The sequence below is a fragment of the Sciurus vulgaris genome (genome assembly GCF_902686455.1).
Source record: "Sciurus vulgaris genome assembly, chromosome: 6".
Classification (NCBI taxonomy): Eukaryota; Metazoa; Chordata; class Mammalia; order Rodentia; family Sciuridae; genus Sciurus; species Sciurus vulgaris.
Window position 1 is genome coordinate 164,706,805 of NC_136466.1, and position 22,066 is coordinate 164,728,870.

The 22,066-nt window shown below is 42.0% G+C and overlaps 1 long non-coding RNA gene across 3 annotated transcripts; it reads left to right on the forward strand.

Moving 5' to 3' along the window:
• The first annotated feature begins 6,885 nt into the window (after positions 1–6,885).
• On the forward strand, positions 6,886–19,284 carry LOC306664911. Of its 3 annotated transcripts, XR_013764853.1 has the most exons (4): positions 6,887–15,262; positions 15,855–16,815; positions 17,030–17,622; positions 17,735–19,284. It is a non-coding gene; the product is annotated as an uncharacterized lncRNA (long non-coding RNA). The 3 variants fall into 3 exon arrangements; XR_013764852.1 differs by having other exon boundaries at positions 6,886–16,815; XR_013764854.1 differs by having other exon boundaries at positions 6,895–16,815; positions 17,030–17,396.
• The last annotated feature ends 2,782 nt before the right edge of the window (positions 19,285–22,066 follow it).

Sequence of the window (22,066 nt, forward strand, 5' to 3'; positions counted from 1 at the left end):
CCAAAAAACAAACATAAGAAACTTAGACCCAAAGACAGTGCAGACCATAAATTTCAATAGTAAATGGAATATTTATGTAAACATAAGGATAGCTGCGTCTAAATGACACAAAGTTTCTTAGCTCAAAGAGAAAACTCCAGTGATAAGGGAATTCTCTTAGGCAGAACACCTTATTCCTTTAGATAGAGGTGCTCTATAGTAATGACACATTATGATTATATTGGAATTGGCACACTTGGGACTCAATGAACTGATGCAAATTGAACATGAACAAAAAGATCATATAACTTTTATAGGTGAGGGAAATTAGATGTCTTATTTTTCTAATTTAATATTACAGTGTGAACATTATCCAGGAAGGATTGATAAAACAATGGCTCATTGATCATCAGCTTTAATTCAAGGGTGGAAGGGAGGAATCAAATTCATTTTCTTCTCTGTCATATTGCAGGGTGAAAAATCAGGCTGCAAAATTTTGTTTTTGTAATGATGAATCCAGACGTCAGTCGTCCCACAAAACTCCACATACATCCCAAGCTTGGTGGGTACATTCAGGTGGAGGGTCTGATAGCCTTTGCTGTAGACACAGCTCTGCAGCGTTTCTTCCTGTGGAATGTGACAGTTAAAGGAGAGAGTGTGGCAGAATGCGTTGGGCTAAACCAGCAGCTCAGGCAGCAAGGCAGGTACAACTTCCAAGTGCTGGCGCTCTTCCCTGCCTGTTCCCTATACCTGTCCCTGCATGTACCTGGAATCATCTATCACTTGGCCTTTTTTTTCACATGTTCACATTTTTTTTCCCCTGTGGTGGTGAATGAGGATTGGGACCTGAGGTGAGAGGAAGACTTCACTTTCGCTATATATTTTAAAATTATACACACACACACACACACACACACACACACAAACACACACACAATATATAGGTATATAACTTTCCCGTTAATTTTTAAATTTGCACATCCAAATAGAAAACTAGTTTTGATTCACTTATGAGATACAACTTTTTAAAGCCCATATGAAAGAGAGAGCTATTTAGCAATGATGTGGGGCTTAGATCTGCTGAACTATTATGTAGTCAGTAATGCCCTGGAAATCAGAAAGCAGAGGTGTGCAGGGAGCATCCATCGCGTGGAGCTGAACTTGCATGGAGACGGAGAACTGACTTTCAACCACCTGTATTGGTCTGTGTTGCTTGTTCATATTTTTTTTAACCTTCAAGTTTTACTCCTCCTGTTTCCTGTTGTATCTTTGTTATGAAATTGTAAGAAAGAAACACACAATTTGCAAGATTTAGGTCAGCAGCTCAAAGAACCAACAAATTACAGACTTGACAGAAGGCGGGCGGCGAGGGGCTCCACGTGGAGGAGCAAGGAGGAACAGCTTTGGCCAAACACCACTTCTTCCTGGATGAAGGTTCCCCCCAGGCCTCCTGTCCTCTGGACTGTTGTGGGTCTGCTACATTTCCAACTGTCCCCTTCTTTTCCTTCATTTTCCTTTCTCGTCTTACCTGGAATTTTAATGCTAACTTTTAGAACTGATTGTACCCAACACTGAATTTCGACAGCAAGATAAAAGCCATGACATCTTTTTCCTTGCTTTTTGTACCATCTCAACAAGGATGTTGTTATGGTTCAGTCTGGAATGTCCCCTCAAAACTCATGTGTTGAAAGCTTGGTCCCAGTGTAGCAGTGTTTTTGGTTTTTGTTTTGGTACTGGGGATTGAACTCAGGGGCACTCAGTCACTGAGCCACATCCCCAGCCCTATTTTGTGTTTTGTTTAGAGACAGGGTCTCACTGAGTTGCTTAGCACCTTGCCATTGCTGAGGCGGGCTTTAAACTCATGATCCTCCCGCCTCAGCTTCCCAAACTGATGGGATTACAGGCGTGCACCATTGTGACTGGCTTCCCCAGGTATGACCCCCCGTGCAGAAGAGAGCCATTTTCCCTTGTCTTCATCATGAGCTCATTTTCAAATAAGATGGGGGCTCACACTCTCCATTCTTATGAAGTTTTACTTAGGCCATATTTCCCAGATACAGTTCTTGGGTGAATCACACAAGTGAAGTGATTTCTTTCTTTCTTTCTCTTCCTTCCTTCCTCCCTCCTTCCCTCCTTTCCTTCCTTCCTTCCTGAGCACTTAGCCACTGTGCCACATCCCCAGCCCTTTTTTGTGTTTTATTAAGAGACAGGGCCTCACTAAGTAGCTGAGACTGGCTTTGAACTTGTGATCCTCCTGCCTTAGCATCCTGAGCCGAGGGGATTACAGGCATATGCCTCTTTGCCTGGCACAAGTAAAGTTATTATTTTTTAAAATAAATTTTTATTCTAACTAGTATATGACAGTAGAATGCATTTATACATTTGATAAATCATATGTAAGTGTAATTTTTCTTTTTTCTGATTGTACATGAAGTTAGTTTTTGACCTTAGTGATTTTATGTTTTTGAATAAAGTAAAGAAATTTCAATATATTTTTTCAAAAATTGTGTCATGTTAAATTTACCCAGTACTATTTAAGGGCTTTTGGATACTAATTTAATCACTCAATTATCTGGTATTTTATGTCACATACAACTTTAATAACTCTGTGACCAGAATTGCTTGAGGGAAATAGCCACAAACTTTGAGACAGGGCAGTGATAAGAGCCTGAGACCTCCCTTCGTATCTGGTATGTTCTGATGATAGCACCTGGGGCAGTTGTTCATTTAGATTATGATCTACTAGTGATGCTGCTTCCAGCTTGTGCTTTTGTCTCGACTGTAAGGACCTTGGGTGACAGTGTAACCAGAACATCAAGTTGGGAACCTAATGTAGGGAGCAGGTGGGGGACTGTGCCTGCAGGTCTCAGGGTCCATAGGTACTAGTGGTCGGGGGAATGTCAAGAGGGTTGGTCACAGGTCTTGCTACAGTTGAGCCACACTGTTTGCCACTTATCCCAGACCTCGTGGTCTCATCTCTGTAGTTTAAATTATGAAACTAGTTGCCCTGATGTGGTGTGTTCCTAGAACCTGCCACGCTGTGTCTTAGAGCCCCAGCTTCCTTTTGCAGGCATGCAGAATCCCCATTAATGCCAACCTAACTTTTGTGGTTTATAAAATTGGTCTTCCTTTTCAACCTGACAACAATGTCAACCTGCCTTGGAGGCCTCTGGCACCTCTCAGGGTCTATGCAATCCCCAGTAAGAATTCATCCATCTCATTTATGCAACCTCTAAGTTTTCTGGACATTATTTTATCCTCACGTGTTTGGAGATAGGATTAATTTAGGGCAGTTAAAGGACGTGGTTGTGCCTGTGGATTATACACCCCTAGTTAGAATGCATTTTGCTCTCTTCTGCTTTTCAAGCTTTTCTTTTTGTTCTTATAACTATAGAATTCTAGCAATGTTAGCTTCTTCCTGAATAAACAGATACAAATTTGTATTTCTTTTCCAGTATTGGGCTTGAACCCAGGAATGCTCTATCACTGAGCTATATCCCCTGACGTTTTACTTTTTATTTTGAGATAGGGACCTGCTAAGTTGCCCACGCTGGCTTTGAACTTGTGATCTTCCTGCCTCCACCTCCCAGTTGCTGGGGTTACAGGTGTGCACCACCATGCCTGGCTTACCCATTTGTGAGTTTTAATGAAAAAGTTTTCTCTTAGCCTAATGACCAATTGGGAGAACATTTTCCTCCACTAACACCTTTTGTTTTTAATCATTTGTCAATGAAAATATGTATTTTGTGGAGTGGTAGTTTCCAAATTGGAACTATGAACACAACACATTTCTGCTTCTATTTACTATTTACTAATTCTTTTCTGTTTAACAGATTTTCTCCATCCAGAGGCTGATCGAGCTGACCTCTCACCTCCTCCCTCCAACATTCCAGTCATGCTATTTTGCCTCCTCTCTTCTGCGTCTTGGGCCCTTTATGTCCTGGCATGTGCCATGTTCTCTTTCTGTCTTCAGTGGATCTTAGGTCTTTTCCTTCCACTTTTTTTTTTTTTTTTTTTTTTTTTTTAAGGTCTGGGGATTGAACCCAGGGCTTTCCAAATGGTAGGAAATTGCTGTATTACTAAGTTACACCACCAGGCCTAACCCCACCATTTAGATCTTTCTGAATACAACTTTTGGTTGCAAAATTCATGCCCTAATGAATCCTCTTTGTTATTTTGCTTTGTTCACATTTAAATAGGCGTCATCTTGTTTTTTTTAAATGTTTTATTTTGCATCCTATCTGCTGATGCAGCATCACTTTTGTTTCCAGTAAATGAAAGGAAAACATTTCCACCCACTTAGTACTTAGGCAAAAAGAAGAGGAAAAGCTTGAGTGCTCAGCAATTCTCTAAGATAAGTACGTGATAGATTTATATTTTATTCTGCTTCATGGTTTGGCTCACATATAGGTATTTTGTATCTTCAGTCATTTGGTAATTATTTCTTTAGGTTGTTTTTTATTTGATGCCATTTAAGACCTGAAATTTTGATCCTCTATAAGGAGAGTTTCCATTAAAAGAGATGGTTCTGATTTTTATTTCAGGCATAAAGAATTTGCTATCCAACACAATGGATTATGTTTAGACTAATATCCACAAACAAATATTTCAGATTATCCATATGACTATTGGTCAAATCCTGCAATCTGCTAGCAAACACGAAAATAATTCAGATTGATTATGATGAATTCTTTCTCAGAAGCAAATGAACTATTGCTGGAATTAAAACAAGAAAGAGGATTTTACCACCTGATTGTATGTGAAGGGAAATGATGGAGGACAGTGGTTTACAATTTACAGATGATTTTTTTTCTCCACAGCAGGAGAAAAGTTTCAAAGTGGACTTGATAATATTTTTCTTTCAGTTTTTAGCCCTTGGTTTAGAAAAACTAAGAAATTAGAAATATCTCCTGAGCACAGGTTGATAATGGCAACATATGTAAGTATCATGTAGAAATGTTTTTTATTAGTGAATTTTAATCATATAGAGTAAAGGGTTTTATTGTAGCATATTTATACATGTTGAATAACATACTTAGATCATATCCACCCCCAAGAATTGTTTTAACCTAGTAATTTGAGGTATTAATGGTGGAATAGGAAAGTCATACATACACTTAAACAGTGGAGGTATAATTTACATAGTGAAAATTCACCTGTTTTAGTTCACAGTACTGAGTTTTGGTAATTCATTTGGTCATGACTATCACCACAATCAAGATACAGAATAATTCCATTGTTCACAAAATTCCCTTGCATCCCTTTGGAGTCACCTCTTCCCCAGATCCTACTTCCTAGCAACCATTGATCTGTTTCCTGTTCATATAGTGTTGCCTTCACCAGAATGTCATTATCTTTCTTAGTGGATTTTGTATCACTGTGACCAAGATACCTGACCAAAACAAGTTAGAGGAGGACAAGTTTACTTGGGGTTCATGGTTTCTGAGGTCTCAGTGCAGAGATGGGCAACTCCATTGCTGTGGGCCATAGACAAGGCAGAAGGCATGGTGGAGTAGTGCTGCTCCATTCAAGGCATCCAGGAAGCAGGAAGAGGAACAGGAAGGGGACAGAGGGCAGATGAACCCCCCTCCAGGGAGTACCCTCAGTGCCCACCTCCTCTGGTCCTGCCCCACCTGCCTGCAGTTACCATCCAGTCAGCCCATTCAAACTAGGATGGACTGATTAGATTGCAGCTCTCACAATCTAATCATTTCACCTGTGAATATTCCTGTATTAATGTAGTACTTCTGGGGGACAAAGTATGACATTCTGCTCCTGGTCTCCAAAAGCTAATGTCCATCTCCTAGAGTTCAGTAGTTTTACATTTCCAGCATTGCCCAAAATCCAAGTCCAAAGTTTTCTCTGAGAACCAAAGCAAACTTTTTGCCGTGAGCCCCTGTAAAAATCAAAAGTAAGTTATATATATCAAATATATAGTGGCACAGAGTAAATATTCCCATTTCAAAAGAGGAACAATAAGGGCATAGAAAGAAGGGATGGGGTCCAAAGCAATACCAAAACTCAACCAGGCAAAACTCAACCTGTAACTCCTCCTGTAACTCCTCCTGTAACTACTTTTATAGTATCTAGGACATGTGGACTTGGGCAGCTGTTGTGGTTTGGATGTGAGGTGTCCCCCAAAACTCATGTGTGAGACAATGCAAGAAGGCCTAGAGGTGAAATGATTGGGTTATCAGAGCCTTATCCTAGTCAGTGAATCAACACCCTAATGGGATTAATTGAGTAGCAACTGAATGCAGGTAGGGTGTGACTGGAGGAGGTGGGTCATTGGGGCTGTCCCTTTAGGGTATATATTTTGTATCTGGTGAGTGGAGTCTATCTCTGTTTCCTGATCATCATGTGAACTGCTTCCCTCTGCCACATTCTTCTTCCATAATATTCTGCCTCACCTTGAACCTGGAGGAATAGAGACTCCTGTCCATGGACTGAGACCTCTGAAACCATGACCCCTCAAATAAACTTTATCTCCTCTATAATTGTTCTTGTCAGGACATTTAGCCACAGCAGTGAAAAAGCCAACTAAAACAGCAGTTCTGTCCCTTTGGCCTTGCCAGTTGCAGTGCACATGGACTCTCTTTTAACCTGGCTTTCTCTGTAGTCAGGTCAATATTACTTATATGTCAGTTACTTGGATCTCCATTCTAGCTTGACTTTACCTTCATTGGGGCTTTATACATTGCCCTCTCAGGGGCAGCCCACAGGAAATAAAACCCTGCTATGCTTTGCCTAGTCTCCTAGGCCTTCCTTCAAAATCATGGTGGAAGCCTTTATGACCCCTTAATTCAAGCATCCTGTCTTCCTGAAGAACCAGCACTTGGCATGAATGATGTCATGTATCTAGGGCCCCTGGGATCATGGTTGCACAGTCTCTGCCTTAGGTGGCTGAGTAAGATGAAAAAATTTCCTATGTCCCCCCTGTGCTAGCAGTGCACCCCCATAATCTCTTCCCAAAGGATTTTTCCCTTCTGCACCCTTGAGCCTGTGAGTGTGGTCTTGCAAATTCCTGAGGTGTTCTCCAGGCATCATTTGTATATCTCTGTGCAAAGTACTTAGCATCTCTTTTATGGCTATAATCTCTTAACAAGCATACCCCCCTTGGCTGTAGCTTTTCAAGCCTTTTTCTTGACAAAATGAAAATTTTTAGAATCCTTTAGTTTTGCTTTCTGTTTCCATTCTTACATTAAATTGTCTAAAACCTGTCAACAATATCAGTGCCAGTGATCGAATGCTGTGCTGCCATGCAGTTTCCTTGGCAGATTAATTACTCCATAACTTTTAATTTAGTTTTACACAAAGTCTCAGGACATGGGCAAAAGTATAGACAACATTCTAAAGCTTTTCCTGCCTACATCTCTGAACTTTTTCAAATTCCTTTGGCAACCAGTTGCAAAGACTTCTGAAACACACGGTCAATTTGGTCACAGCAACAACCCCACTTCTTGGTACCAATTTCTGTATTAGTGAGTTTTTGCATCTCTATGACCAAAATACCTCACCAGAACAATTTAATGAATGAAAATTTTATTTCATGCTCATAATTTCAGAGATCTTTGCCCATAGATGGCTGACTCCACCATTGTGGATCCAAGGTAAGGCAGCATATCATATAAACATTTGCATACAGGCTTCGTGTGTGTGTGTGTGTGTGTGTGTGTGTGTGTATACACTTGGTTGCTGAAGTTGGGTTACTTAGGAATAAGATTGCTGTACTGTGTATTCACTTAATAAGAAGTCGTAAAACTGTGCTTATCCATTGGCATTCCTACCAGTACTGCATGAGAGTTCCAGTCGCTCTGTATCCTTGTCAGCCCTAGGTTTTATCCCCTTCTTTCCAATAGGTTTATACTGCTTTATTGCTATGGTATCATTTTGCATTTTTGTCACAACATATGATGTGTAGCATCTTTTCATATGTTCATTTGACATGTGTGTATCATCTTTGGTAAAGCATCTGTTCAAATCTTTTGCCAGTTAAAAAAAATTGGATCATTTGCTTATTATTGAGTTTTGATAGTTTTTTGTATATTTAAGATACAAATCCTTTGTTAGGCATGTGTTTTGTTAGTATTTTCTCCCAGTCTGTGACTTTTTTTAAACCTTTAACAATATCTTTTGCAAAGCAGAAGTTCTTAATTTTGACCAATTTAATCAGTTTTTTCTTTTATGAATTGTACTTTGGTGTGAAATCTAAGAAATTTTCAAGTTCACAAAAATTTTCTTCTGTACTTGGTTTTAGGAGTTTTATAGTTTTAGGTTTTGCATTTATGCCTATTTTATTTGGGTTAATTTTTGTTTGTATAGATCGAGGTCTATTTCTTTGCATATGACTATACAATAATTCCCACAGTTTGTTGAAAAGACTATTTTTTTCCTCCTTATCCATTGCAACCATGTTAAAAATCAGTTGACAAAATATATATGAGTTTATTTCTAGACTGCATATTTTGTTTTGTTGATTTATGTATCCATATTGTATTCCATGTCATGAAGTCGTAAGTATTTCAGTTTTATGGTAAATCTCAAAATTGGATTATGAGTCTCCAACTTTGTTCTTTTAAACAATTATTTTGGCAATAGCAGTTTCTATGCCTTCCTATATAAATTTTTGAACTTGTCAGTTTCTACCAAAAAACTTCTGCTGGGATTTTGAAAGGGTTTGCATTAAATCTGTAGGTTAAATGGGGAGATAGTGTATCTAAACAATATTGAGTCTTTTGATCAATGAACATGGTATATCTCACTGTTATGTTGGTTAAAAATTTAAAATCGGTGGTTTGTGGTTTCAGTGTACAAAACTTGCATATATTTTGTTGGATCTAGTAGTTTATGAGTTGCTTAGGACTTTTTTATTTACAAGATTATGTCATCTAATTTAGATGCTTTTATTTCTTCCTCTTGTCTAATTCCTCTGGCTAGAATCTCCTGTACAATGTTAAGTAGAAGTGATTAGTGAACAGGTTTGTCCTTGAAGATAAGTTTTAGTCTTTCAGCATTAAGTATATTGTTATCTCTGTTTCTTATTTTCCCTTACATATTCTTCATCAGTACGAGATTTTCCTCTATTCCTAGTTTGTTAAATGTTACCATGAAATTGTATGAGATCTTATCAAATAATTTTTCTTTATATATGGTCTTTTCCCCCTCCTTTCTGTGTGGCATATTATGTTGATAGATTTTCATGTGTTGAATCCGTCTTGTGCTCATAGGATAAATCCTATTTGATCACAGTGATTTTTTTTTTCTTTTTTGGTACCAGGGATTGAACCCAGGGACAGTTAACCTTATTCCTTTATGGAATTGTGACTACTTCCACTTGATAGCCTCATTTTTTGACAGTATCTAAGATAAGAGATTATTTAACATTTTTTTCTCCCAGAGCCTGCTATAGCTGACATTTTGTTCTTTTAGTATTCATTTACATTAATTTATTATTTAATAAAGAGGATTTGACCTTAATACTTTAATTAGTAGACATGTGTTCTTCAGAGAATTACTACCAATATGGATTAGGGAACAGGAACAGGAAAATAAGATACTAAGAAAATTTGGATGACTGATACAATTGCTTTTAGTTCACCTTGTGTTGTCTATTCTTTCTTATTTTTTTGGTACCAGGGATGGAACCCAGAGGTGCTTTACCACTGAGCCTCATCTCTTGTTTTTTTTGTTTTTCTTTCATTTTTGAGTCAGAGTCTCATTAAGTTGCTTAGGGACTTGCTAAATTTCTGAGGCTGGCCTTAACTTGAGATCCTCCTGTCTCAGACTCCCAAGCCACAGGATTACAGGCATATCATCATGCCTGCATGTTGTTCCTTCTTTAAACAAAGTGAGATACAAAAAGAGTACTAGTTGAACAAAAAGAAGTCCTTTCACATATTTTTAAAAAAGCAACTGATGTCTACAAAGTTTAATTTTACTATCTATCCCTCAGTTCCAGGAATTCCAAAGTGTTTCTCAGTCTGAAGGGTATTCTTAGAGGTGGGCAGAAAGGAAATTTTGCCATAGCAAAGCAAATGAAAGTCTTAAAGTGAAGAACTCATAGCCCGACGAGTCGTTAATCACTCTTCAAGGTCTAATTCTTCTTACTGAATTTTCTTCTTTTGGCCTGGTGACATAGTCAGTGAAGGATCATGATTTTATACAATTAATTCCCTGACTATAAGTACTGAAAAAAGAGAGGTTATTAAAACGAGAGAGACTTCTGAGTTCTAGTAAAACCATTAAGAAGGAACTAATGTGATAATAAAAGGAAAAGCAATTCAAAACTTATCAGCCTAATAAAGAATATCACCAAATTCTTACAGTAATAAAAATCTTTGAAAATGAAATAAAGGGCAAAAAACCCGGCTAGCTCAGATTAACAATCTGTTATGATGAGTGTGTCCCTCTTTAGGTCAGCCATGCTATCTCGGAGAGGATATTTAATCCCCATGTGATTTGTAACCAAATTCAAGGGGTGTCCAAGGGGAGCTTTGCCGTTGACCCTGCATGCATGACGTCCGATGGCAGCACTCTTGTTTGGTACTCTCCTGTCTCTTCTGTGATCCAGTTGGATACAATCCGTCCTTCAGAAGGGGAGTGAGTTATACGTAGGTTGCATTGAAATAACACTACTCTGCCAAGGGCACCAAGTATTTCATCTATGGGAAGGGAACCGGATGTCAGGATGCTCTGTGGCAGCAGGCAGTACACACAGGTCTGTCATCTTCCATTTTTACAGCTCACGGGGAGGAGAGGGGCCTTTCCCAGAGGGGGCTGTGCCCATTCTATCTGTGTCTGCGCAAGATTATGGAGCACACAAAGCTTCCATTTCACAACCACCAGAAGTCACAAGCTGAGCCATTGCAAGTAATCAGACTTGCAGAAATGGCAGTCTCCTTCTCTTGCTGAGGGTGCCTGCCGTCACCTGAGCGCCCTTCAGCGAGCTTCTATCTGCTTTCTGTTTCCTTCTCCCACATCTTCTTCTCGTGGTCCCCTTCCTCCTAGCACCTCTCTTTACATTTCTTCTGGATCCCAATACAGGCCTAGAAGTCTCACTGTTTTGGGGTTCCCTATCCACAAAAGATGCTAATAAAAGGTGAGTTTTCCCATAATAATTTCCAGGACTTATAAATTTGGAAAGGATTAAGAAAATTTGGTCCAACCCTTCCATGTTAATAAGAAGTAACTGAGATGTGGTGTGTTCTAGGTCACAAAAAAGTGGCTGAACCAGAACAGGCACTCTCAGTGCCTCCTCAGTGAATTGGCAGGAGGCTGGCCGTGGCCAAGGTCAGTGCACCGTCAAGTCTCTGACTAACTCGGCAGAGGCACGGGAACCAGAGGATGGATCCGTGTGCTGCATCTGCTGGGAACTGACTAGACTAGAAGTGTTCCTAGGAAACAGGCATCTGCCTGGGCCGGCTCCGAAGTCCCCGCCTCTCCAGGAGCTCCTGCCCTTCCAGGCTCAGCTTCAAGTTCTGGGGTTGAGACTGCACAGACTTTTCTGCTTTCCCAGCTGCTCCTTTGTAGGTTCTGCAAAGAAGGGGCACTATAGGGCGGCTGCAGGATGGGCAGCGGGAGGGATCTGCTTCCTCCTGATTTCTTGTCACTGACTAAGCCACAGTGGCAGATCCGTGCCTGACAGTACACAGACAGACAAAACCCAGATTTCGGCAGCAGTGCTTGCTCATTTGCACATGTCCCCCCTAGAGACTTGTGGGGTTTCAGAAGCCCAACATCTTCCCTAGCTCTAGAGTCTCTGTTGCTTTCTGCATTGTTAAGATCATCCATACTCATCAACTTTTAAATTAAATTCTGTTAAAATAATGGGTGTGGTTTGTTTCCTCCCTAGACCCTGAAGGATACAAGTATTTCAACTGGTATTTACTATTTTATCAAAATTATCCTAAGTATCTCCAGAGTAGAAGACCAAATTTCTTCACATTTGAAAGAGAAAACAGGAACTTCTTCAAAGGAGTTTCATCCATCCTTAGAAAGGTTTTCTATACTCCCTTGTGGACATCAGCACTTTCTTCCGTTAGGAATGCCCTAGTGGGAAAGTTTGAGAAGCACAGGTCCAATGCTTTATTCTTGATGGCACATTGTGCATGGCCGGGTACTGCCAGGGACTAATACCTTTGTTAAGAGAAATGGAAATGGCCATTTAGTTGGGAGGATTATTCTTAGTAGCACTCTGTACATTTTGCCTATGAGCAAGTCAGATTGTATCTTCAGAGATTAAAAGTGTGTGGCTTTGAATGATACCGTTCAAGTACCCATCAGAAAAGGGCAATGGTTTGGTATCAGAAGCACTGTTTTCCTGGACTTGATAAAATCTGAGTAGAAAATTCCAGCCCTGGCTGAGCTGCCTACCCCATATGGCCCGGGTGGTTCATGCATGAATCAGAGCTTTAACCAGCCCTTGGAGATGGCATAAGTCACAACTCCTGATATGAGCCAGAGCTAAATTAGCAGCTGTGGTTTGTTCTGTTCACTGATCAGCGACGCTTCCTCTCACTTGGAATACCCGTATGCGTATGTTCGGCAGGCTGGCTAAGTCTTGTTTGCAACTCCCAGAGAAGACATAACTGTGGAACATTATCCTTCTTGAGTAAGCTCCCAATGTTCTAGAAGTAATAAGGCAAAAGAACAGAAAGAGATGAAACTCGTTATTGAGAGTGTCTCAAACATTAAAGTTGTTCGTAATGCAATTTAATAACAGGCGATAAATCAGTCTTGCATTTATAAAGTCATAAACATAATGGTAATTAGGTGTAAGTGGGTACATAGCCTCTGTGGACTCCATAGAGAGAACCAGGGCATAATAGTCTGTGACCAAAGCAGAGGTCTCCAGTGATGAAACCAGGGCAGAGTAGGTACGGTCATGCCATAGAGAAAACCAGGGCGTGGTACGTACACTGTGGCCAAAAAGCCATCAAGGTCTCCAATAATAGAATCAGGGCATAGTAGGATCATTCACTCCATAAAGAAAACCAGGGCATAATACGTACACTGTGGCCAAAAAGCCAGCAAGGTCTCCAATAGTAGAACCAGGGCATAGTAGGTACACTTATTCCATAGAGAAAAGTAGGGCATAGAAGCCCAAAGTCAAGGTTTGCAGTAATGGTATGATAATAGGCTAGCATCACTGAGGTTGCACAGGAGAGTTTGGGACAGGCTTGTGAAGGTTAAGGAATGTAGGTGTAAGCATCCTTCTATTGTTAAATGAGTAAAGTGACATTAATACAGATGATAAGATAGCACTTATGGCCAAAGAACTCCTAAAAGGGCAACTCTGGCATTGATTGGAAAAGAGAAGGACAGTCCCACACCTTTGTCTGATCTGTGGTGGAATTTGCAGTGGGACAGTTGTCTATATGAAAACCTCAAGTCTTTTCATACTCGCTGGCAGATGCCTCCTTACAAAAAAGCACGGGGTATGAAGCTCTGGCATGCTAGAGCTTGCTCCACAGCACAGAGGCGACTTCTCTGGTTGCAGGTAATTCTTTGGACACCACAGCAAACCTTCCAAAATAACCAACACAGATGCACCTAAGGAAAAAAGAAACTTAGACATAACGAAGACTAAATTCACTAACTCAATTGTAGTTTTAGAAATGAAAGTCATTTTTTCCTGAGGAGTATATCAGTGCACCCCAGCTCCATGAGTCGTTCCCGAGTGGTTCTGGAGTGAAGGAAACTGTTTAATATCTTTGCCTTTTGTCAACTTTGCTAGAACACACAATTCTTTTTCTCTTTCCTTTTTTTCAAAAAAAATTTTAAGTAGTCAGTGAACCTTTATTTTATTTATTTATATGTGGCACTGAGAATCAAACCCAGTGCCTCACACATGCTAGGCAGGTGCTCTGCCACTGAGCTACAACCCAGCCCCTCCTTCTGTCCTTTTTTTGCATAGTGTCTCTTAACAGGCAGTGGAACTTGCCTTTTGAAGATCACTCTGGGAAATTGCCAGAGGTATTCTCACACACACAGAAACAAGGATGAAGATTGGTGCCCTTTTTATTTTTCCACTTTTTTATTGTTGCATTATAGTTGTACATAATGGTGAGATTTGATGTTATACATTCATACATGCACATAGCATAACAATATAATTTGCGGGCCTTCTTTTTAGATGTAGTCTTAGAGAAGGTTTATATGAAAATTATTCTTATGTACTCCTATCTTTAAAAAAAGGATTGTGCTAGATAAACACAAGGACTGTTTGTTTGTTGTTATTCTGGTGCTATGCTTTCCAGGGACGTGGTTAAGATTGGACTTCCCCACCCCCTTGAAATGAGGCACAGCCTGTAATTAGGTGTGGCCAGTATAATGTGGGCAGAAGTCTTTAAGATGTAGTACACCAATTACATTCACTTCCTCTGGCCACCAGTTCCAGATGGTGGAGTCTTTTTCAGGTTTTACCCCCAAGTGAAGTCAAATCCACTCTTTGCCCCTCACCAGCTGATGCATAATGGACATGTAATTTGAGACAGAAATACTTATTTTCCATAATTTCATTTTTTTCCTGCCTATTATGAAAATTGCTATCAGGAGTGGGGTGCTAACATAGCAAGAAAAGTGTATTTGTCATTGGTTCGAAGGACAGGTTGTAGGTAGTGAAGAGACTGTTGCAGAGTTTGGAGAGGTGACATGTTTTATAGTGGCAGAAAGTTTAGTTAACCTGCTGCCCACAGTGACTTGGAGGGCAAATTACATGCCTAATGCATTTGTAGCTCTGGGGAAAGAAGTAGAACACAGAATGTTAGTAATGTGTATTGGTTTCTGTTGGTTGAACTTGACAAGGTGATATGTGAGACAAGGTCAGAAAAAAAATTAGCTGGATTCCAAGTAGGGATTAATGGAAATTTTGAGGCTTCATGATGTTGGAAAGGCTATAATTTTAAATTCCAAACAGTAGAAGATAAAATTAGTGACTTTAGGCAATTAAAATAATATTATAATGGAGCCTTGAAGCAAATGCTATTTTGTTAAAGATCATTCAACTGACTATATTTTCCTGGCCATCACACTACCATTATGAAACCCCCCTGGAAGGATTAACATGCACCAAAGTGAAGATCCAAGTAAGAGATGTCTTTGAAGAAAATTGTGGATATGGCTGTGAGCACATGGAGTTTTTCTGGAATCGAATAGACACAAAGGAGATGAAGTTCTTGCAAGAGGTGTACTTTCAAGGGAATAACTGGTTGAACTAAAAAAGACTGGAAACATGAAGGAGTTAAAGTGACCCCAGGCCACCAACCCAGCAGGGCAGGACAGGGTGAGAAAGCGGAACAGCCCTTGGGCAAAGCTTGTTCCTGACACCTGCTTCTTGAGTTATGCCAAGGAGCACAGTGGAGAGGCAGCCAGAGGCCGCGACGGCCATGGGTCACGAGCTCCTCGCTCAGGCTTGTTTCAGGGCCACCCAGGGCAGACCTCAGAGTACTTGCCCTGGAGATTTTGGAACTGCCAAACACCAGTGCCTGCTGTCTCTGTCCCATTTTCCCTCTTCCCGAACAGGAATGCCTGTGGAGGTTGTCTGTTCCTCTTACCGCCGGTGTAAACTGTGCGAGAGCACGGGGTAGATAATGGGTTTCCAGTTCATGGTCTCCGGAACACGAGGGCTCATGTGCAGGACCAGCGTGGTTACTGTGAACCACCTCCTGCTGTAGACTACATGGTATGACCTTAATTTTTAATTGTAGTATTTTGAATTAGTGCATATTAATTATACAGAATGGGTTTCATTGTGCATATTTGTACGTGCATATAATACTTGATCATATTCACTTCCTTTCTCCTTTCCCCCGATTACCCTTCCTTTTTTGTAATATTCTCCCTTCTACTCTCATGTTCTCTTCTTTTCCCCCTAGATTCCACCTATGAGAGAAAACATGTGATTCTTATCTTCTTGAGTCTGGCTTATATTGCTTAACAAAATAATGGATGAACTCAAGTTTCATCTATTTTCCTTCAAATGACATGATTTTGTTTTTCTTTGTGGCTAAATAATACTCCATTGTGTATGTATATTCTTTGTCCCTTAAAATTTGTATGTTCAATCCCTGACCTCCATTGTGATTGTATTTGGAGACTGGGCCTTTAAAGGGGCAGTTAGGGTTAAATGAGGTCATATGGTGAGCCCTGGTCCCATCTGACTGGTGTCCATATAAGAAGAAGACACCAGTGATGCAGCCTCACAGAGGGAAGGTCGGATGAGAATACAGCAAGGACATGACACCTGCCAATCAAGGAGAGAGGTCTCGGGAAAAATCAGTCCTGAAGATACCTTGATCTTGAACTTCCAGCCTCCAGAATTGTGAGAAATAAATTCTACTGTTTAACCTACCCATTGTTACGGAGCCATCTGTTCTGGTGGTGGCCTAGCAAGCTAACAGGCTCCTGATGAAGGTACGGAGCACCACCCAGAAGTCCTGGATCCCTGACTGGATGGGATTTTGAGATGTCTTTCTTGGGAAGAGAATAAAATGATTTTAAGGGAAGAAAACTGAGCTGACTATTGGGCGAGCAGAGGGTTCGACTGTAGTGATGATTAGGACTCTTGCCCAGCATTCCAGCATGGTGGGGTTGTACTTCCATGCCCCCTTGAACAGAGGCATGCGGGGTGGCTCACTCAGCAGGTGCAACGTGAGTAGAATTGACAGGTGGTTCTCCTCGTCAGACCCTCTTCAGAGCTGAAGCACCATTTGCTATGTTCTCTTCCCCTGTCATGCAGCCTATGACTTCAGACGGTGGAGTGTCGCCAGCCTGTATCCCTGAGTGCAGATGACGGGGAGCAGAGTCCCAGCCAATCCACACAAATCACAAGCATTGGTAAGAAATAATATTTAAAGCCATTGAGATTTTGCAGATTGTCTTGATGGAGCTAATCAAAAAGAAGTGTAGGGAAAATTCTCAAAATTCATGTTGGATTTGATTGTATGATCAATGAATTCAATATATTGATGTTTGTCCTTCATTAATTAAAGAAATAGCACTGAGATCAGAAGATGCCCATGAATCACTGACCCTTTATTTGCATTCAAAGGTGATGCTACTGAATCACTGTCAGAAGAACGTGCTTTAAGTTAGTTAGTCGGTGGTGCTGATGGATTCCCTTGAAACCTTCATGCTTCTCTGCTCCGTTGCCTCTGGGTTGTGTGTAGCTACTTTTCGAAGCCAATCCTTGCCTCCAGCCCGCAGCGTCAGCTGCACTCACTGCACAGAGTTGGCCAAAGAGGCAGAGCCACAACTGGTGTGCAGCTTGCATGTGGATTGTAAGCCAGGAAGAGGGACAGGAAAAAGGCGTCAATCAGAACACTACGCTCCAGGAACATCTGCCGCACGCCTTTCTGAATAATGAGTGTTACAAGGAATTTTTACCACATTCAGTTCCACTCCTTGTTGACACAACCGTGAGTGTAGTCTGGGAATTGTTATAATAGGGGGTGAAGTCTGATCGACCACACTCTGTCGTGTGCATGCACGAACACATCACGGTGAATTCCAGTTTTAGGTATGACCGTGATGTACCCATTAAAAAAGACTAGTTCAAAACTTCCTGCAGAATAGAACAACTGCTGTCATTGCATGCTTGGGCGTTTCTTCTCAGAATACTTTGGAAAGCGGAGAACCTCACAGGTGTATGTTAGAGAGAGAGGGAGAAACCTTGAAGGGAGGCCTGGGGATGGATTGAGTATGAGACAGAAGGCAGAACTGATGTCTAAGTCAAAGCATTGCTCCTTTCTTTCAGAAGCTTCCAGAAGATGTCTTCTGCAACTTTTGTTTGAGCAGCTATTTTGTGACCTTGCCTCTCCTTCTTACAACTGAGAGGCCCAAGGGGACTCTACACAAACTGTCCTTCCTTAGGAGTTTTGACATAGCATCTAGAATGTACGGCCAGTCTCTTGTGGAGGCAGAGGTTGACGAGACAGCTGGGAGATGTTGACAGGGTGGTCTCGCTTTCTAGAAGGTCTGTGGGGAGAGAAGGAAGAAGGAAGCAAGGAATGGAGGCCAGAGGGGAAGGAGAAGGCCTGGCAGTGTGCAGAGGCTTGGCTGCATGTCCTCACACTGTCGCGAGACAGGTTCATAGTGAGTATCTCGAGACAACCAGGATCCTTGTATATGACTTTCTCAGGTTTCCATAACAAGAACCACAAACTAGGTGGCCTCAAACATGAGGAATTTATCTCAGAGTTCTGGAGGCAAGGTAGGAAAGGTCAGTTGGTGTTGGGAAGAATGATGAGGGTCGCCAGGGTGACCACCGTTCATCACAGAGAACTGAGGGTTGCTGTTGGGTATTGCAGAACTTCCCCGTGTGCTCCTGGGCAGGTACGGAAGAAAGGGTGACAATAACGAAGCCAGAGGGAAGTTCTGAGGGCCACAGGAAAGACGGGCGCCCCCTCCCCCGGGCCTGCGGCTCCGAGTCCCCTTTTTTCTGGAGATGTCTGTTCTCTATCTGACACTTGCTCATCTCACCTTCTCAGAGATCATTCTTCGCTCCGTGGAACATGAACCGGGTCCCGATCTCCACTGGCCTGGTGTCAGAGGCTGAAGTCCAAAATCAAGGTGTTAGCAGGGCTGCTTCCCACTGGGGGCTCTGAGGGAGAGAACCTGTTCCAGACGCCCCCTTGCCTGGGTGGGGGGCGACTTCGGTGTGCCTCCACTGCGGGAGTGACCCCACTCTGCTCCTGCTCCCACCGCACTCTCCCTGCCTCTCTCCCCATGGTCCGTCTTCCTCTGTGCACATCTGTCTCTGGGTCTCCAATCTCTTGATAAAGACAGCAGTCAGGCTGGATTTGGGGCCCATCCTAAAACCTAATGACGTAATCTTAACCTGATTACATCTGTCAAGGTCTTATTTAAAAGTAAGATCACACAGATACTAGGATTTCGTGAGGGAACTGTGTCATTAACAGACCAAACACACTGTGTCTTTCTACAATGTCAAAATTTGTTGGATAAATAAATTCACAGGCTATACCACTTTCAGCAGTGGCGGTTCACTGAATACTCATGGGTCACCTGATAGTCATAAGCCAGGCAATCACAGGTTATTTACTCCAGTCTTAACTACAGATATCTAGAACACTCAAGGCACCCGTCACCCTGTACCCTGTTGTGTATATAGGATTCAGAAAGGCTAAGAAAGGGTTAAGGCAGCCCTGAGGGTTCATGAGATTGAAGCTAACCCAGAGAGCAGTGAAATGCAGTCACTGTAGGTGGTCAGATAAGATGGCAGCCAGCCAAGAACTCGTTCAGGCGCAGAGCTGTCAAAGCATAGGAACTTCTTCTAGGCCAGGTGACAGCGCAGTTGCAGTGTGGGCGGGAGCATCAGCTTGAGAAGCCAGCACGTGGTGGGCCCAGGAGGATCACCCAAGCTGTGTGGAAGCCAGAGTAGAAGCCGGAGGTTCCCTACTGGGGCGATTTTCCTGGGCCAGGCTCATGATGAGTGGATGGGGTCGGGTGCTGCCATGTCCAGTTTGGGGCGCTCCTCTTTTTATAGGTTGTTATGATTTAGATGTGAGATGTCCTCCAAAAGCCCATGTGTGAGACAGTGCAAGAAGGCCTAGAGGCGGAATGATCGGGTTGAGACATTTAACCCAATCGGAGAACTAATCCCCGGATGGGCCTAGCTGAGTGGTAACTGAAGGCGGCAGGGTATGGCTGGAGGAGCTGGGTCACTGGGGGTGTGCAGTTTGTGTCTGATGAGTGGAATCTCTCTCTACTTCTTGGTGGCCATGCCTGACCTGCTTTCCTCCACCATACCCTTTCCACGATGTTCTGCCTCATCTGGAGCCCCAAGAAATGGAGCCAACAGCCTGTGGGCTGAGACCTCTGAAACCAGGAGACCTGGGTAAACTTTTCCTCTCCTAAAATGGTTCTTGTCAGGTCTCTTAGTCACAGCCGTGAAAAGCTGACGGGAACACGGGCCTCGCGTAAGGACTCATTTCACTCTGTGGTCTGGTGTGGTAGATAAACTCTGGGCCCATTTTTTCCCACATGAGTTTGATAGGCCCATGTATCCATGTGCTTATGATTAATTCCCATTTTTATTAGCACCATTAATTCACCTACCAGTTTGTTGCTATGGCTGTGCCAGGCACATGGTGGTTGTTGTCTACAAACAAGATGCGGAGTCACCCCACCAGCGTGCGTGAACCAAGATGGAGATGCTTGTGGCAAGTTGCTGCTCTATCAAATGCAGTAACGGTTTCAGGTGATCTGAAAACCGCTGTTGCAGACATGGTGGGGCAACTCTGAGCAGGGCACAACCTGCTCTTCACCAGGGTCAGGACGTGGGTGTATCTTTCTGGGGCACAAGTCAACCGCCATACCTTGGTTCAGCTCCCTGGAGGCTTGACTGTTCCTTGGCTGAGCAGGGAGGACAGCCGGGAAGAGCTCGAAGGACGAGGGGCTGAAGTGGGTGCACGGAGGGATTCGCCAGGGTCGGGAGTGCTTGGCTGAGTAGTGGAAGGCCTAAGAGGCTGTTGGCACTGCTGCCCACGGCAAAGAAAAACGGGGCTAGAGACACCCAGCGTGAAGCACTTGTGGAGAAAAGGAAGGTAGAGTCACATGCAACGGAAAGGCAGGAGATAATATGTATATACAGCAAAATAAAGCCCATCCATTGACTTTGTGTGGAAATACCATAAGTAGCCAGAAAATCTCTCCTTATCACTGTCTAAAAATCATTAGTGATCATAATACTAAAAAAATAAACTTCTAAATATGGGTGACTATATTGGTGGATGGCCAGTATTTCAAGTAATAATGACTGAAATTATATATAAAAGTACCAGAGTCTAAGGAGTAAATAAGAAGCTTTTGTAGGAATAGTTAGAAAAGTTTCCTTGGAGGAGTTAAAATGTCCTGTTTTTCAGTTGTGTTAGATGTCTGATTCCATATTTGGGATTAGGAATAGTGGCTTGAAAACAGGCTTTTTATAGCCAGTGATCTTGAACCCCAGAGTCACTACCATTACTGGAATTCAAGTGGTTGACGCTCAGTGGAGGCATCGTGGGACTGTGACTCCCGGACAAGGATGAGAATGTTGGCAGACTTAACCTGGATCTCACTCCCAAGGAGCCAGGACACCCCCTGGCCATGGCTTGGATGTGGCTTATCTTCCAACGCCCACGTGCTGGAAGCCTGGTCTCCAGGGTGCCGGTGTTGGAGGTGGTGGAGCGTTAAGTGGCAGGCCTAGCGGGAGGTGCCAGGTCTCGAGAGCACCACTCTGGGCTGGATTAGCATGTTCTTGCAGGAGTGGATCAGGTCTCATGGGTCTGGATTAGTTCCTCTGAGAACGGATTGTTTGTTGTAAATAAGTTTGACTGTCTCAGTTGTCTCTCTTTTGCTGTCTCACACATCTACCATGTTGTGACACAGCCAGGAAGCCCTTGCCAGGATGCTAGCACCATGCTCTTTGGACCTTTGAGCTACTAGAATCATAAGTTAAATAAACCTCTTTACTTGATAGAGCACCAGTTTCAGGTATTTTGTTATAGAAACAGAAAACTAAGCTAGCCCCTTTATTTTATTATTATTTTTTAATTAGAGAGAAGATCTGAGAAAAGCCAAATCAATCTCTAGGATTTATCAAACAAGTCAGTAGATACTTTAGCTCCATAAGATAAAAGGCATGGATTTGAAATTTAAGTAATCTTAAAGACAAAGAAACACAGAGATATCAATCCAGTTTCTACCTCATCCTTTGGGATGTAAACTTGAAGCAGTATAAATTGATGTAGGAAATTAATCTTCCAAAAGGCTAATTATTCCAACATACTCTAACAAGAAAGTTGAGTTTTCTATTTCTAATTTGCTTTAAATTTTGGGAGGAGATTAGAAAACAGACCAAAGAGAGGCATGTGCTGGTGTCTCACTGGCCTTTCATAATGGTTATATAATCTTACCAACTAATTAGTTATTTCTTTTAAAATTTGTTTTTAATTGACATAAAGTGTGCACATATTTATCAGCTACCAAATTATATTTAATACACATGACCATCTTGTAGTGTTCAAGTCAGGATAAGCTTTATCCGTCTTCTCAAACATTTATCATTTTTTGTGGTGAAAACCTT